This window comes from Moschus berezovskii, chromosome 19 (assembly GCF_049115385.1).
Source record: "Moschus berezovskii isolate FMDL1 chromosome 19, NW_MosBer_1.0, whole genome shotgun sequence".
NCBI classification, from domain to species: Eukaryota; Metazoa; Chordata; class Mammalia; order Artiodactyla; family Moschidae; genus Moschus; species Moschus berezovskii.
Genome location: NC_142478.1, coordinates 45,626,444 through 45,644,693, shown reverse-complemented (window position 1 = coordinate 45,644,693; position 18,250 = coordinate 45,626,444). Strand labels below are relative to the sequence as shown.

Genomic DNA, 18,250 nt, shown 5'->3' with positions numbered 1-18,250 from the left:
TGTGGAAATAGAATAAAATATGCCAAAGATGAGACATAACTGAAAAAGCATTCTCAATTAAAGAAATATGAGTCTTCTATTCTAAGCCCTCCAGTCTCGTTGGTAAGGAACTCCAAATTCACTTAACAGCCATGTCAGACTTAGATATTTTGTATGTGGCAACCATATCTGACATTCAATTTATGAATTATTCAGTTTAATTTCCATTTGGATATGGCGGTTTTGCTTTCCTCTTAATTTCTAAGATTACTGTCCAACACTTTCTGGCAGTACTACTCCTTCACCTGGTCAGATTCCTTGCTCCCTATCCTCATCTGCGTCCAAACTTTTCTAGAGCCTCTTCATTATATACATATTCTCCAAATCCCACTCCATACTACACTGCCTCTGTGAGACCTTTCTGTGTGTCCTCAGCTCACAGACGTCTTTCTCTTTCTGTCAAACACATATTTTCAACATTTAACTACATATATGCAAGTGACCCATCTAGTTGGCTAGGCTGTAAAACTCTTGAAGAAAGGAATCAATTATCTTGTGGTTCCAGTTACACTGCATTACACATGGCATCTTAAACCTAAGCAGTGAATGGCTAATACTTTTCTAACCACTGTTACCTTGGGTTTGAGGGTTTTGATCAGTGGTACTCATGAAGGGCAGAGTTGCCTTATAGAATGTTCCAGAAATGTGTAGAGGCATTTTAGGTCATCTCAGTGATGGCGGATGAGGAGGGCAATGTCCCTGGACACCCAACACAGAAGAGTCCTGAAAATGGGTATTCAGTCCACACCCTCCAGGCCTTTCAAACAGTTACTGGACATTCATGTAAGCAACATTCTTGCTATTGTCCATCCGAGTCTGGAACATAATACTGTCTCACATATAAATGCAAATATATTTCAAAGGTTTAGTTTAAACCCAATTTTCTAGACATTCAACTATCAAATAAGTTGAAGGAAGTGTCTATGCTTTGAAACAAGAATAACTATTCTAGAGAATCAAACCACTAGCAGGAGCATGACTTATATTCTGCATCATGATGAAAACAATTAGACAAATCCATTTAGTCTATTACCATAGCTATCGTATACACAATGAGTCTGTTACTTAAAAGATACAAACATCTGACTACTTCATTTTATTTTTTTGTGCAATTGGGCATGTGTATCCATGTACTTAAAAGCATTATTTTAATATAAATTACTGCTGCTATGTCAACTTTACATAGCATGTAGGCCTTTATATCTATTTTTAAACAACTGCATATATAAATAGAGGATCACTGTTATGAACTGCATTTCAGAATTCTTAGGACATTGCCAAATTTTTCTTAAGGGAGGTCTGGCATGGATGAAAACTATTGGTAGATTTTTTTTAGAAAGTCTAAAACCAGTATATACCAGACAACGAAAATTAATATATTTTGCATAGTATAGAATTTACAGAAAAAAAAATGTTGAAAAAGGACAAAGTGCATAACAAACCAATTATAGTTATAAATCCTATTCTAATTAATTAGCCAGAACTCTCTAATGGTAACTATACCTGTTCCAACCTAATTTTTCTTGTCCTTAAATTAGGATAGTGCAACCTGACTCACAGGGATGTTTTGAGAAAAGGGAAATGGAACAGTTCCTGAGCAGTGCTGAAAGCGCTGTGGTATATACAGCTGGCAGTTAGCAGTTTTCCCCACATCCCCACCCAGCACATACTTGCCCCTACCCCATCCCTATAACCCTGAGAGTCTGAAAGCATAAACTCAAATACCAAAGGGAGAGAGTACTTCTGCTCTATCACACGACAAGTCCGGGATATAAATTACAAATGCGTAAGCCTCCTCAGGACAAGCATCCCAGGAGCCTGCTCTAAGCGTGTGGTGGGAACAGTAGTGGGGCACACAGAAGGAATATGAGGGTCAAACAGACTGGGTGGTTATTTCAGACATATCTAGTACAAAAGTTGATAACTAGCATTTTAGATCAAAGAGTAATGTTTGTATCAAGATTGTTTCCATGTGGAACAAAGCTGCTATTCACAGCATATGTTTGCTCTGTGCTTGGGAGGGAAGCTAGCTGATAGAACTCACCACCAGGACTAGTTTGCAGAGAGCTGATTTCAGGCTGGTCAATCATTCTGTGAGTATTTGTGAAGCATGGACTTGGTACAAAGTGCTGGGCTAGATTCTCAGGGTGCAAATATGAAACCACAGCTCCTGTGGGCTCAGGGTCCATTAAACACTGGCGGGTGCTCTAATGAGAGTGTGTAGGAAACGCTGTGGAACGCTGGCAGGGTGAAGGAAACCCTACACGGTGAGATTAGGGTCAGCTTACAAGGGAGCGTCTGGGCCACTGGCAGAGAGGAGGTGGTTGGAAGGCATTCTAGCAAGAAGCACAATCCTGAGGATGCAACAGAAGAACCCCAGGGCCTGGCTGGTTGCCTGTGAGCGTAGGATGGAGCTCAAGCTGGGAGGACAGGTGCAGGTGAGGCCACCTTGGGATTCCAGGGTCTAATGTGAGAATGTTATTTATTAGACCAGTGTTGAAAACAGGGAAGCACAGTTTAAATGATCCAGCAATAGCACTCCTGGGCATACACACTGAGGAAACCAGAATTGAAAGAGACACATGTACTCCAGTGTTCATTGCAGCACTGTTTATAATAGCCAGGACATGGAAGCAACCTAGATGTCCATCTGCAGACGAATGGATAAGAAAGCTTTGGTACATATACACAACGGAGTATTTTTCAGCCATCAAAAAGAACGCATTTGAATCAGTTCTAATGAGGTGGATGAAATTTGAGCCTATTATACAGAGTGAAGTAAGCCAGAAAGAAAAACATCAATACAGTATACTAACGCATATATATGGAATTTAGAAAGATGGAACCTTAACCCTGTATACAAGACTGCAAAAGAGACATTGGTATATAGAACAGTCTTTGGGACTCTGTGGGAGAGGGTGAAGGTGGGATGATTTGGGAGAATGGCATTGTAGCATGTATATCATCATATGTGAAATGAATCACCAGTCCAGGTTCGACGCATGATACAGGATGCTTGGGGCTGGTGTACGGGGATGACCTGGAGGGAGGATATGGGGAAGAGGGAGGTGGGAGAGGGGTTCAAGAAGGGGAACACATGTACACCCGGGGTGGATTCGTGTCAATGTATGGCAAAACCAACCAATATATTAATGTAAGGTAATTTGCCTCTAATAAAATAAATAAATAAATAAGTATTGTTTAAGTGAAAAAAATAAAATAAAATATTTAGATCAACATTTAATTAGTTAATCTTTTAGGCACTACCTGTATTTTTTCATTTTTAATCGAAGTATAGTTAATTTATAACCTAATAGTTTCAAGTGTACCTGAAAAGTGGTTCAGTTTTACATAAATAGACATATATATATATTCAGATTCTTTTCCATTATAGATTATTACAATATACTGAGTAAAGTTCCTTGTGCTCTACTGTTGGTCCTTGTGGTTTATGTGTTTTATGCACAGTCATATGTATGTTCATCCCAACCTCCTGACTTATCTCCCATCACCCCTTCCTGCCCCTTCCCACCCCTACTCTTTTCCCTTTGGTAACCATAATTCTGTTCTCTATGTCTGTGAGTCTATTTCCATTTTGGAAATAAGCTCATTTATATATATACATACATATATATATATTTTAGATTCCACATATACATGAAATTATAAGATAGTTGGCTTTTCCTGCCTGTAAATCACCATTTGAAAAAGTTTAACTTCACAGAAAAATCTGAATTTCAGGCTTTCTTAAAACAAACTTGAACATCTGGTCATACTAAGCATTCTTTGCCCTGGTGTGGCTCCTTGTGGGCCCAGGTTTGCAGAACTGGCATCTAAGGGGCCTTTCTCTCACTCACAGCCTCACCCAGTTTCTTTAAAAACCCCCTGTCTAGTTTCTATGGTGCTTTTTTTTCTTTTAAGTACCCAGATCTTCATTGATCTCCATCACTTGCCCACACGGGCACCTGAGTTTGCAGCCTACAGGGCAGCTATTGGAAGTTTCAGTGAGAGAGCAATATAGACACAGGATCCCGGTACATCGGAGGATGCCAGGAAACCACAGCATCTCAAGTGTGGGCAGGAAGGAAGAACTTTTAACAAAAACAGCCTGAAAAGGAGCTGTCAGGGAAGCAGCAGGAAACCACTGTGACGAATGACACAGAACCAAGAGAAAAGGGAGGGACAGGGTCCACCCAAGCAGACGTGGGCAGATCACTCACGCCAAAGAGGATCAAACAGGGTGAAAACCAAGAAGCTCTCCCTGGACCTGGCAATTATGGAGTCATTTTCAATCAGCTGGTTGGGTGAACACATAAGATCAAAACATTATTTCAGATCTTTTTAAAAAAAATATTTCATTTTTATCAGCATATAGTCGGTTTACAATGCTGTGTAAATTGCAGGTGTGCAGGACAGTGATTCAGTTATACATAAATACCTAGATCTATTATTTTTCAGATTCTTTTCCATGATACGTCATTAAAGATGGTGAGTATAATTTCCTATGTTGTACAATAGGTCCTTGTTGATTACCTATAAATCAGTTCAGTTCAGTTGCTCAGTCGTGTCCGATTCTTTGTGACCCCATGAATCACAGCACGACAGGCATCCCTGTCCATCACCAACTCCTGGAGTTCACTCAAACTCATGTCCATTGAGTCGGTGATGCCATCCAGCCATCTCATTCTCTGTCGTCCCCTTCTCTTCCTGCCCCCAATCCCTCCCAGCATCAGAGGCTTTTCCAGTGAGTCAACTCTTCGCATGAGGTGGCCAAAGTATTGGAGTTTCAGCTTTAACATCAGTCCTTCCAATGAACACCCAGGACTGATCTCCTTTAGAATGGACTGGTTGGATCTCCTTGCAGTCCAAAGGACTCTCAAGAGTCTTCTCCAACACCACAGTTCAAAAGCATCAATTCTTCGGTGATCAGCTTTCTTCACAGTCCAACTCTCACATCCATACATGACCACTGGAAAAACCATAGCCTTGACTAGACGGACCTTTGTTGGCAAAGTAATGTCTCTGCTTTTTAATATGCTATCTAGGTTGGTCATAACTTTCCTTCCAAGGAGTAAGCATCTTTTAATTTCATGGCTGCAACCAGCATCCGCAGTGATTTTGGAGCTCCCCCAAAATTAAGTCTGACATTGTTTCCACTGTTTCTACATCTATATATAATAGTATGTTAATCCAACTTTCTGAATTATCACTCCCCCAGCCATTTTCAAAATAACTGTCTTTCTAAGATGACTTCCCTGATGGCTCAGATGGTAAAGAATCTGCCTGCAACATTTGGAAGATCCCCTGGAGAAGGGGATGGCTACCCACTCCAGTATTCTTATCTGGAGAATTCCAAGGACAGAGGAGCCTGGCAGGTTACAGTCCATGGGGCTGCAGAGAGTCAGATGCCACTGAGTAACTAACACTTTCCAACAGAAACATCTGAAGAGATAAGAATATCATTTATAAGGAACTTAAAATTAACAACTCACATAACTATTTTGCTGTACATAATTTCCTTTTGATTTTTGTTTAAAAAGAAACACCACTGGACTTCCCCAATGACTGGGTGGTTAGGACTCTGTTTCCACTGCAGGGGTAGGGGTTGGATTCCTTCTCAGGCAATGCCATGTGGCACAGTCAAAAAAAAAAAACCACCACACTATATGTGTCAATCTGTTAAGTAAGCCTTTTAAAAGTATGTAAAAGGAGTTTTTAAGCACACTAGGAAATATCTAGATTATAAATGTTAAGCATGTATTAAGGAACAAATAAGTCTTAAACTTTGTCTTACCTAACTTGTACAAAAACCACTGTCCTGAAAATAAGAGAAGACTGACAAGTACATTATTACTTGTTTCATGAAGACTTTTTACTGAATTTGATGTCATTCAAAAAAACACATAGCCCTAATCTTTATAACAATTTCTGGATTTGCAGTGAGATAGCTGGTAATTCATTCTCACAAGCTCATACAAGTCTGAAGCATACATTTATCACTGTGTTTTAAACATCTACATAGTTTTGCATTCCATGAAGTTAAATGAGATGAACATCTAAAAAATGCTATGTTTTTTGCCTTAAAAATAGTAGAACTTTAAAGTTTTGCTACAAATTGTTTCATGGTAGATTAGGCATTTTAGGATTTTTTTTTTCAAAAGTGTAATCTATGAGAATATAACTATAAATTTCATCCAATTATTCTACCATTAATTGAACAAGACAAAACAGAAAATTCTCTTGCTAAAAACAGCATTTTTAAAATTTAAATTATAGTCAAATCATCTAAAACAGAGCCAGTGAAAATCTACCTGGGATGCATCGCCATGTCTCATGGTTTCTTCAAAATAGAAAAACAAAACAAAACAAACAAAAAAGTCATTGCCACTTTATTTCGTATTTTTCTCCAACTTGTTTATGAGCATGACTGGAAAAGGACTAATGCATTCAATCCAATTGTCTTCTACAATAATTTGAAATAATTCTTTTTTCTTATAGAATACCATGTTTGGAATATGGGCTTCATTGCATAAGCTGGTTGGCTGATACAATACAGCACAGTTCAAAACATCAAGCAGAAAAGGAAAAGAGAAAACAATGATTAAGATTATCTGTGGACCTCAGCCAAATGAACAGAAGAAAAAAAAAATCAACCAGCGTTTGACCCATAAATGTGAAATTACAAAACAGAATCATTTCAGGTTCAGAAATCTACACATGCCCAGGTGACTTTTCTGGAGACACAGTAATCCCTGTAATACACTCTCAGGAATTAATTTCCAATGTGCACAATTGCTCACATCAGTATTTAAGGGATTTACTAAACCTACATTAAGGGCCAATCAAACATCACTTTCTCAAGGAAACATGATACAGAGCACACAGCGCTAAGTGGTTTATAATGATCACTCCCTTTCCCTATCATACCCCTGGGGACCCAGGGAGGATTTATGTCCTTTTATGTTTAACAAACAAGTCTGGTATTGTAGACAAAATTTTCTTTCTCATGTGGGAATTTAAAAACTGTGAAGATAGGAGGGTTGCTGAGGAGTAAACCAAAGAAATAAATTCACTTGTAAACACAATTGTCTGACACCCACCTTCCTTCCACAAAAATAAACCAGCCTTGCAAGACAGGCTGTTTCTAGTTCATACTAACTAAAACCCTGTCAATTAAATCTGCCCTGAGAATGATCAGACCTGAAGGTGGCATGAAACTCTGCCAACAAGTAAACGTGCATCTTAAGAAGGCCTTGCTCTGCATGTGTCAACGGGAGCCTGGGCTTGTTGAGAAAGGTAATAAAATTAATAAGATGACAATTACCCAACATTGCTCACTGGCTTACACTTCAGCTTAACAGAAGACAATCCAGACCCAGAGTAAAAGCTTTAAATCCCCATTTGGACACATCCATGCTTTACCTCATAATGAAAACATGTTTTAATAATTATACATCATACACATATACATTGGTCTCCATATATTAACTCATTTAATCCTCACAAAAATCATAAAAGGTTGATACTGTCATTGTGGCCATTTTATAGATTATAAAATATAGAAAAGCTAAGTACCTGGGCAAAGCCACAGAGTAACTAATTGTAGAACAAAGGCTTCCGTTTTGACAGTTGAGCTTCAGATCCCATGCTCTCAAGAGCCAAGTCATACAGCCTACTATATGTAAAATATGTCTACTTAACTATACTTGCTCTATCTTGAGGGTTAATGGTGTAGAATTCATGTGCCTTTGTTCAGATTGGCCACATGATTTTGTTCAGTGGCTGGAGAAACATCAAGGATCATTCAAATTAAATTGATCAGTCAACTTGAGAATTTGGGCATACCTGCTGCTGCTGCTGCTAAGTCACCTCAGTCGTGTCCGACTCTGTGTGACCCCATAGACGGAAGCCCACCAGGCTCCCCCGTCCCTGGGATTCTCCAGGCAAGAACACTGGAGTGGGTTGCCATTTCCTTCTCCAATGTGTGAAAGTGAAAAGTGAAAGTGAAGTCGCTCAGTCGTGTCCGACCCCTAGCGACCCCATGGACTGCAGCCCACCAGGCTCCTCCATCCATGGGATTTTCCAGGCAAGAGTACTGGAGTGGCTTGCCATTGCCTTCTCCGTGGGCATACCTAGCCACAGCTATTTATGTTAACTGACTCAGAGATGTTTATTTCTAAGCACTCAAAATTCTTAATGGAGAATTTTAAACCTACACAGTGAGTCAAACAAAGGAGACCATTTCAGAGAGAGGACAACACAAGATGGAGTAATTATCAGGAAAATACAAGAGCTCTATGTGTAAAAATGGGGATGTTGTACATGTATGTGGTGGATTGCATACAGTAGGAAATGAATAATTTTAAATTATCTTATTACTACGTAAAAATACTGCAAATAAAAAAGCCATAAATTCAGTCCACAAGCTATAAAAATAAAAAAAAACAAGAGAGTATAAGGTGAAAACAAGTAAAGACAAAACTATAAAAGATATATTCAAATATAAAATTAGAATTCAGAAATAAAATCAAGAGCTGGTTTTCAGAAAAGGGTGGGGAGGGAGAGAGAGAGATGAGGAGAAAATGGAAAGTTAGAGAAGGGTCAACAATTTACATACACAGGAATGATAAAATCACAGTAAAGATAGATTTCACATCTGCAAATATGATTTAGGTAACACTATACTTGAAGCTCAACATTCAGAAAACAAAGATCATGGCATCTGGTCCCCATCACTTCATGGGAAATAGATGGAAAAACAGTGGAAACAGTGTCAGACTTTGTTTTTTTGGGCTCCAAAATCACTGCAGATGCTGATTGCAGCCATGAAATTAAAAGACGCTTGCTCCTTGGAAGGAAAGTTATGACCAACCTTGATAGTATATTAAAAAGCAGAGACATTACTTTGCCAACCAAGGTCCGTCTAGTCAAGGCAATGGTTTTTCCCGTGGTCATGTATGGATGTGAGAGTTGGACTGTGAAGAAAGCTGATCGCCGAAGAATCGATGCTTTTGAACTGTGGTGTTGGAGAAGACTCTTGAGAGTCCCTTATACTGCAAGGAGATCCAACCAGTCCATTGTAAAGGAGATCAATCCTGGATGTTCATTGGAGGGACTGATGCTAAAGCTGAAACTCCAATACTTTGGCCACCTCATGCGACGAGTTGACTCACTGGAAAAGACTCTGATGCTGGGAAAGGTTGGGGGCGGGAGGAGAAGGGGACGATGGAGAATGAGATGGCTGGATGGCATCACCGACTCTGTGGACATGAGTTTGAGTGTACTCCGGGAGTTGGTGATGGACAGGGAGGCCTGGCGTGCTGTGATTCATGGGGTCGCGGAGAGTCGGACACGACTGAGCGACTGAACTGAACTGAACTGAACTGATACCAGTTAAATCTGAAAGGCTAAATGACATGGATACCTTACTAGGAAAACATAAATTATAAAACTTGAATAAAAAAACTAGAAAAAATGAACAGACTAATAACACCAGAAGAAATTGAAAAGACTGTCAAATCTTTATCAATAAAAAAGATGCGAAGCGGGTTTACCAGAGCTTTCAACCTTGACCTGAAGGGAACACCTCCTCTGGAAGTGACAGGTCGGCTGGAGAAAGCATGCTGTTGGAAGAGCCTGTTGGTTTGGTTGGGCAAGGACCACCCCAGGACTGCCTGGCCTGTGGCATGAAGCTTGTAAGGAGGTTGGCTCCCTGGTGACCTGCTTCTAACACACCGAATACACCAAAGGGCTGGAGGGTCACTTCTGTCTTTGGTGAGACAAGACTGAAGTTTCCCTCTTGCTGGACTCCTGCTCTACAAAGGAAGAACATCCAAAATTGTAAAATGTAATAGATACGGGGTTATTTTAAAAATGCCAAGTGCGACCTCTAAACCATAATAAAAGATGACTGACCAGAAAAAAAAAAAAAGATGCAATGGCATGAAGTTTATAGAAGAGTTCTATTTGATTTTAAAGGAACGATAATTTCAATTTTATGCAAGAAATTGTAAAAAAATTTTAAAGGTAGATATTCACTCAATTAATAATAATAAAAAAGCTAGCCTAAATCTTATGAATAGAGTTAACAATACTGTATCATATACTTGGAAGTTGCTAAGAGTGGATCTTGAATGTTCTCACCACAAAAAAGAAGTAGAATGATCTGACAGTAAGGGGCTGTTAACCAACCCATAGTGGTAACCATATTGCAACATACAAGTATATCAAATGAACATGCTGTAGGTCTTAAACATACACAATATTTCATGTTAATTACATCTCAATGAAACTGGAAAAAAATAAACATTTCTAATAAATGGGAAAAAGTATTACGTCCAAGTTTTTTGAAATGCCAAGATCAAAGATGAAAATGAAGACCAATTTCATTCCTAAATGGAGGGAAATGCAAAAATTCTAAATAAAATTTAATCAAATATCATCCAAGAGTGGATTAAAAGATATAACACTTCTTAACAGAGTATGAATTTAGTTCATAAACTTGAGGATTAATATAAGAATAACTTTTAGAATATTCAAAGGAGAAAAACTATATGCTCATATTAATAAAAGTTGAAAAACATAATAAATCAACTACTCAGATAAAAACTGAGTCAACTGTGAAGTGTAGGAAACATTTAAATCATGGTAAAACTGGACAACATAAATTAACTGCAAATATTACATTAAATAAAACCACATTCATTCTCATTAAAGTTAGAACAAAGGCAGGATTGGCCAGTCTCACTATTGCTTTTCAGTATTTTGGAGGAAAGATCTAGCTACTCTAATGAGAGGAAAGCAAATAAACATAATAGAAACAGAGGAAAAAATTATCCTTGGTGCTCAGTCGCTTGGTTGTGTCTGACTCTTTGTGATCTTTTGGACTGTAATCCATTAGACTTCTCTGTCTGTGGGCTTCTGCAGGCAAGAATACTAGAGTGGATTGCCATATTCTCCTCCAGGGAATCTTCCTGACCCAGGGATTGAAATCACATCTCCTGCATTGCAGGTGGATTATTGACCACTGAGCCATTGGAGAAGCCCCCAAAATGATGCTTAATTGACAACAAATCCCTTAAGAACAGACTTTAGTCTATAAGCACAGAAACTGGAAATGCTTGGGCATCATCTTGCTGTGGGGAGGAGTGGCTTGAGCATGGGGGGAGGAGGATGTAAAGAATGACTCCAGGCTGTGACTATCCTAAAGACCTGACAGAGATGGTGTGGGTGTGAGAGAAAATCAGGTGTCAAAGATGACTTCAAGGTTTTTGGCTTTTAAAAATCAACCAGAACTAAAATAGAATTTAGTTACCTCAACAAACTTGAGATCAATATACAAGGATCAATAGTGTTTCTTACTGACATTATTAAAAAAAGAGTAACTGATTAGAGAAAAATGTAAAAAATGTGTAGTAATGTATCTAACCAATAAAATATACTTTATGAATGAAAGCAAATGATATTATTGAGTGACAAAAAGGCATGCATTTATGATTGCTGTTTGGTCGCCCAGTTGTGTCCAACTCTTGGCCACTCCATGGACTACAGCATGCCAGGATTCCCTGTCCTTCACCACTGATCGAAGTTTGCCCAAGTTCATGTCCTTTGCGTTGGTGATGCCATCCAGCCATCTCATCCTCTGATGCCCTCTTCTCCTTCTGCCCTCACTCTTTCCCAGCATCAGGGACTTTTCCAATGAGCTGGCTGTTTGTACTAGGTAACCAAAACACTGGAGCTTCAGCTTCAGCATCAGTTCTTCCAATGAGTATTCAGGGTTGATTTCTCTTAAGATTGACTGGTTTGATCTCGTTGTTGTCCAAGGGACTTTTAGGAGTCTTTTCTAGCACCACAGTTTGAAGGCATCAATTCTTTGGCATTGTGCCTTCTTTACTGTCCAGCTCTCTTAACCATACATGACCACTGGGAAGACCTCTGAACCTTTGTCAGCAGAATAATGTCTCAGCTTTTCAATACAGTCTAGGTTTGTCATAGCTTTAATGCCAAGAAGCAATCGTCTTCTGATTTCATGGCTGCAGTCACCATCTGCAGTGATTTCAGAGCCCATGAGAAGGAAATCTGTCACTACTTCCAATTTTTTCCCTTCTATTTGCCATGCAGTAATAGGGGAGGATGTCATGATCTTGGGTGCTTTTTTTATTTTAATATTTAGTCTTAAGCCAGCTCTTTCTCTCCTCCTTCAGCCTCATCAAGAGGCTCTTTAGTTCCTCTTCAGTTTCTGCCATTAGAGTGGTATCATCCACAAATCTGCGGTTGTTGACGTTTCTCCCACCTATCTTGATTCCAGCTTGTAACTCATCCAGGCATTTGTCATGATGTGCTCAGCATATAGGTAAAACAAACAGAGTGACAGCAGACAGCCCTGCTGCACAACTTTCTCAATATGGAACCAATTAGTTGTTCCATTTTGACCTGCATACAGATTTCTCAGGAGACAGGTAAGATGGTCTGGTATTCCCATCTCTTTAAGAGGTTTCCACAGTTTGTTATGATCCACACAGTCAAAGGCTTTAGCGTAGTCCATGAAAAAGAGGTAGATGTTTTTCTGGAATTCCCTTGCTTTCTCTATGATCCATTGAATGTTGGCAATTTGATCTTTGGTTCCTCTGCTTTTCAAAACCTAGCTTGGACATCTACAAGTTCTTGGCTCGCTAATGCTCATGCCTAGCATGAAAAATTTTAAGCATGGCCTCACTAGCATGGGAGATGAATGCATTGTCTTATGGTTAGAACATTGTTTAGTACTACCCTTCTTGGGAATTGGGATGAGATTGACCTTTTCCAGTACTGTGGCCACTGCTGGGTCTTCCAGTTTGCTGACCTATTGAATGTAACACCTTGATGGCATCATTCTTTAGGGTTTTGAATAGCTTTACTGGAATTCCATTGCATCGATTATTAACAGCAATGCTTCCTAAGTCCCACTTGACTTCACATTCCAGAATGTCTGGCTCTGGGTGACTGACCACACCATCATAGTAATCTGGTTTGTTAAGGTCTTTTTTGTACAGTTCTTCCATGTATTCTTTCCATCTTTTCTTGATCTCTTCAGCGTCTACTAGGTCTCTACTGTTTCTGTCCTTTAATATGCCCATCTTTGAAAGAAATAGTCCCTTGAAATTTCTAGTTTACCTGAAGATATCTCTAGTCTTTCCCCTTCTGTTGTTTTATTCAAGTTTTATGCACTGTTCATTGAAGAAGACCCTCTTGTCTCTCCTTGCTATTCTTTGGAACTCTGTGTTTAGCTGGAGGTATCTTTCCCTTTCTCCCTGCTTTTCACTTCTCTTCTTTCTTCAGCTATTTGTAAAGCCTCCCCTCCTTCAGAAACCACTTCACCTTCTTGCTTTTCTGCTTCTTTGGGATGGTTTTGTTCACTGCCTCCTGGACAATGTTATGGACCTCCATCCGTCGTTCTTCAGGCACACTGTTAACTAGATCTAATCCCTTGAATCCATTCATTACCTCCACTGTATATTCATATGGGATTTGATTTAAGTCATACCTGGCTGGCCTACTGATTTCCCCCCTTTCTTTAGTTTAAGCCTGAATTTTGCTAAGAGAAGCTGAGGATCTGAGTCATAGTCAGCTCCAGGTCTTGTTTTTGCTGACTGTATACAGCTTCTTCATCTTGGCCTACAAAGAATGTAAATAATTTGATTTTGGTATTGACCATTTGGTGATGGCCATGTGTAAAGTCGTCTCTTGTGTTGTTGAAAAGGGGTGTTTGCAATGACCAGTGCATTCTCTTGACAGAATTCATTTAGCAGTTTCCCTACTTCATTTTGTTCTCCAAGGCTGTACTTGCCTGGCATTTATGTTAACTTTTACCAAAATCCCAAGTCTTTTAAAAAATTTGTGCAAAATAATAATCACAACAACAAAGCAAGGAATATGGAATACACACTATTTGCAGGTACTTTATAAATATTAACTGACTCAGTCTCCAATACAATGTTATCTTAGCTCTGATTATTAAAACCAGATTAGAGATGGGGAAACTGAGGGGTACAGAGATAACAAAACAAGTCACACAGCGAAGAGTAACGGGGGGGGAAGAGACCATGTTCCAGGCTTCAGAGCCCATATTATTAGCCATTGCACATACTGTCTCTAGCTAAACAGAACACAATGAACCCATAGAGCTCCAAGAATTCTGATGACAATTCCCCAGATTTTGTTCTTTTAAATGAGGATAATACTGATTAACATTCAAGCTTGTCATGAAGAGTCAATGAGAGAATGTACCTGAACTAATCAGAATGATGCCTGAGGAGTAAACTTTTCAATAAGTGGTATTTTTTTAATTAAATAACTGCTATCAGCACAACCACACATGCAATGACTCCACTCTGTGAAACTTCAGATCCAGAGCTCCTCATCCAGCCCCAAGTTGCAAGGTCACTACCTCTGGCTCCAGGCAGACCTCAGAACCAGCCCCTCTGGCCTTTCTTCTCTCTGTTACAGACACATCACCTTGTTTCATTGCCCAATTCCTGAAACTATGCCAAGATTCAGGAGCTCACTTTGCTGTGTCAGTTGCTGAGAACTCCCTCTGAAGATAAAGCTCCTTTCTATTCTGAGTACCACTTTTAGTCATCATTACTGTCTAATAATTATTCTTATAATAAATCCACAAGAACACATGTGCTTGCCTAGTGTGATACTTTGTGTTGTGTGGCTATTTATTAAACATGTTGTTATTGTTCATTTGTGAAGTCATGTCTGACTCCTTGCGACCCCCTGGACTGCAGTATGCCAGGCTCCTTTGTCCTTTACTATCTCCTACAGTTTGCTCAAATTCATGTCCATTGAGTCCATGCTGCTATCTAACCATCTCATACTTGGACACCCTCTTCTTTTGACTTCAATCTTTCCCAGCATCAGGGTCTTTTTCAATGAGATGGATCTTCGCATCAGATAGCCAAAGTATTAGAACTTCAGCTTCAGCATCAGGCCTCCCAAAGAATATTCAGGGTTGATTTCCTTTAAGACTGACTGGTTTGATCTCCTTGCAGCCCAAGGGACTCTCATGATTATTCTCCAGCACCCCAACTAGAAAGCATCAATTCTTTGATGTTCACCTTCTGTATGGTCCAACTTTCACATTAGTACTGACTACTGGAAAAAAAAAAAAAACATAGCTTGGACTATATGGATATTTGTGGGCAAAGTGATGTATCTGCTTTTTAATACACTATCTAGGTTTATCATAAGCTTTACTTCCAGAGAGAAACCATCTTTAAATTTCAAGGCTACAGTCAGCGTTGCAGTGATTTTGGAGCCTTCAAAAGTAAAATTTGTTACTTCCACATTTCCCCTTCTATTTGTCATGAAGTGATGGGGCCAAATGCCATGATTTTAGTTTTTTGAATGTTGAGTTTCAAGCCAGCTTTTTCACTCTCCTCTTTCATTCTCATCAAGAGGCTCTTCAGTTCCTCTTCATTTTCTGCCATAAAGTTGTTATCATCTGTATATCTGAGGCTTTGATATTTTTTCCCAACAATCTTGATTCCAGCTTTTGATTCATCCAACCTCACATTTCACATGATGTACTCTGCATATAAGTTAAATAAGCAGGCTCACAATATACAGCCTTCTCCTTTCCCAATTTGGATCCAGTTGTTCCAAGCCTGGTTCTAAGAAGCCTGTTGCTTCTTGAGGTTTCTCAGGAGACAGGCAGAGTGGTCCGGTATTCCCAACTCTTTAAGAATTTTATACAGTTTGTTGTGATATACACAGTCAAAGGCTTTAGGATAGTCAATGAAGCAGAAGTAGATGTTTTTCTGGAATTCCCTGGCTTTCTCCCATGATCCAACTGAATGTTGGCAATTTGATCTCTGGTTCCTCTGCCTCTATGAAATTCAGCTTGAACATCTGGAAGTTCTCAGTTCACATACTGCTGAAGCCTAGCTTGAAGGATTTTGAGCATAACTCTGCTAACGTGTGTAATGAGCGCAATTGTATGGTAGTTTGAAGACTCTTTGGTATTGCCCTTCTGTGGGATTGGTATGAAAACTGACCTTTTCCAGTCCTGGCAATTGCTGAGTTTTCCAAATTTGCCAACATATTGAATGCAGCACTTTAACAGCATCATCTTTTAGGATTTGAAAGAGCTTAGCTGCAATTCTATCACCTTCACTAGCTTTGTTCACAGTAATGCTTCCTAAGGCCCACTTGTCTTCACACTCCAGGATGTCTGGCTCCATGTGAGTAATCACACCATTGTGGTTATCTGGGTCATAAAGACTTTTTTTGTACAGTTTTTTTTGTGTGTATTTTGGGCTTCCATTGTGGCTCAGTTGGCAAAGAATTCACCTGCAATGCGGGAGACCTGGGTTCAATCCCTGGGTTGGGAAGATGCCCTGGAGAAGGGAAAGTCTACCCACTCCAGTATTTTGGCCTGGAGAATTCGATGGACTGTATAGTCCATGGGGTCACAAAGAGTTGGACACGACTGAGCCACTTTCACTTTGTGTATTCTTGCCATCTCTTCTTGATCTCTCCTGTTTCTGTTAGGTCCCTACCATTTCTGTTCTTTATCATGCCCTACCTGTATGAAATGTTCCCTTCATCTCTCCAATTTTCTTGAAGAGATCTCTAGTCTTTCCCATTCTATTGTCTTCCTCTATTTCTTAACATTGTCCATTTAAGAAGGCCTTCTTATTTCTCTTTGCTATTCTCTGGAACTCTGCATTCAGTTGGGTATATCTTTATCTTTCTCCCTTGCCTTTCCTGCTTGACTATATCCAATTTACCTTGATTCATGAACCTAACATTTCAAGTTCCTATGCAATATTGTTCTTTATAGCATTGAACTTTACTTTCACCGCCAGACATATCCACAGTGGAGCATTGGTCCCACTTTAGCCCAGCTGCTTCATTCTTGCTGGAGTTATTTGCAATTGCCCTCCACTCTTCCCCAGCAGCATACTGGACACCTTCTGACCTGGGGAGCTCATCTTCTGGTGCCATATCTTTTTGTTTTTTCATACTGTCCATAGGGTTCTTCAGGCAAGAATACTGGAGTGGGTTGTCATTTCCTTTTCCAGTGGATTATGTTTGTCAGAACCCTTCACAATGATCTGTCCATCTTAGGTGGCCCTACACAGCATAGTCCATAGCTCTTCATTGAGGTAATGCAAGCCCCTTTGCCATGACAAGGCTGTGATCCATGAAGGGGGATCATTAAGTAACAGTCCATATAAATGATTGAGAATATACCTTTATCACATATGCCAACAACTACAGCACTGTAGTACTGACAGAAAATAGATTTGAAATTAATATACTCCTTAGACTTAAGGAAAAGTATTCTCTCATGGATTATTATCTTGTTTGTTTTTCCTTCTAGTTTTAATCCTCAGAGTAAGGATAAAGGAGAATTTGCCTACAGACGTAGGAAGATATACGAAAAAAGTACGGCTTCCTGTAAAGCATTTCAACCCTTGAGATTCAGAAAACTAGGAATATTGAAATGGCAATGCATGTATCAAGGTTTACTTAAAGGGCATCAAAATTTAAGACAAGAAAGACAGACCATGAATATACTCTCATCCACCCAACACCAAGTCCATCCCATGCATAGAAACCCACAATTAACTATCGCCCAAAGGCACCTTACAGAATGCTCCTTCTGTATTGTTTACCTACTAATGAAACATATTCTTTGAGTAGCTGAGTTCCATTGCCTAACACATTAGCAAAAGGCTATCACACCATTAATCAAGACATTTTTAAGGGATTACAATTGGTTAGGTTGTTTCATTTTTTAATCTTTGCTGTATTGTCATTATACTTACTTGGACCACGGTGCAGTAGATATGGGTTTTTGTAAAATTGAGAGAAGTATTTAAGTAGTGTGATAATAAAATTTGGATAGGATTCATGCAATGCTTATCAAAGCATTATCATGACTTCAGGTCTGATTTTAAAAGAAAATATTTAAATAGCTGATCAGCAGCATAAGGGATTTTAAAAAGCTTATCTGTTTAAGATACAAATTTATCTTTTGATGATAAAGTCTGTGAAAATGACAAAATAAGTTTATTATACCAAAGTGAAATAAAAATATTCTTCCTCTTAAGATGCTAGAGAATTTCAAGCATAGTCCTGAGTATGAGTACTATTTTTAGAACTCGAGGTACTTATTTTGATCATTTATACTCATTAAAAATTATTTTATAATACAATG

General features: G+C 39.1%; 1 protein-coding gene across 2 annotated transcripts in view; it reads right to left on the bottom strand.

The window, feature by feature from the left end:
• PDGFC (platelet derived growth factor C) overlaps positions 1–18,250 on the bottom strand; it is a 252,513-nt gene that overhangs the window by 58,794 nt on the left and 175,469 nt on the right. The gene's annotated exons all lie outside the window — the stretch shown is intronic.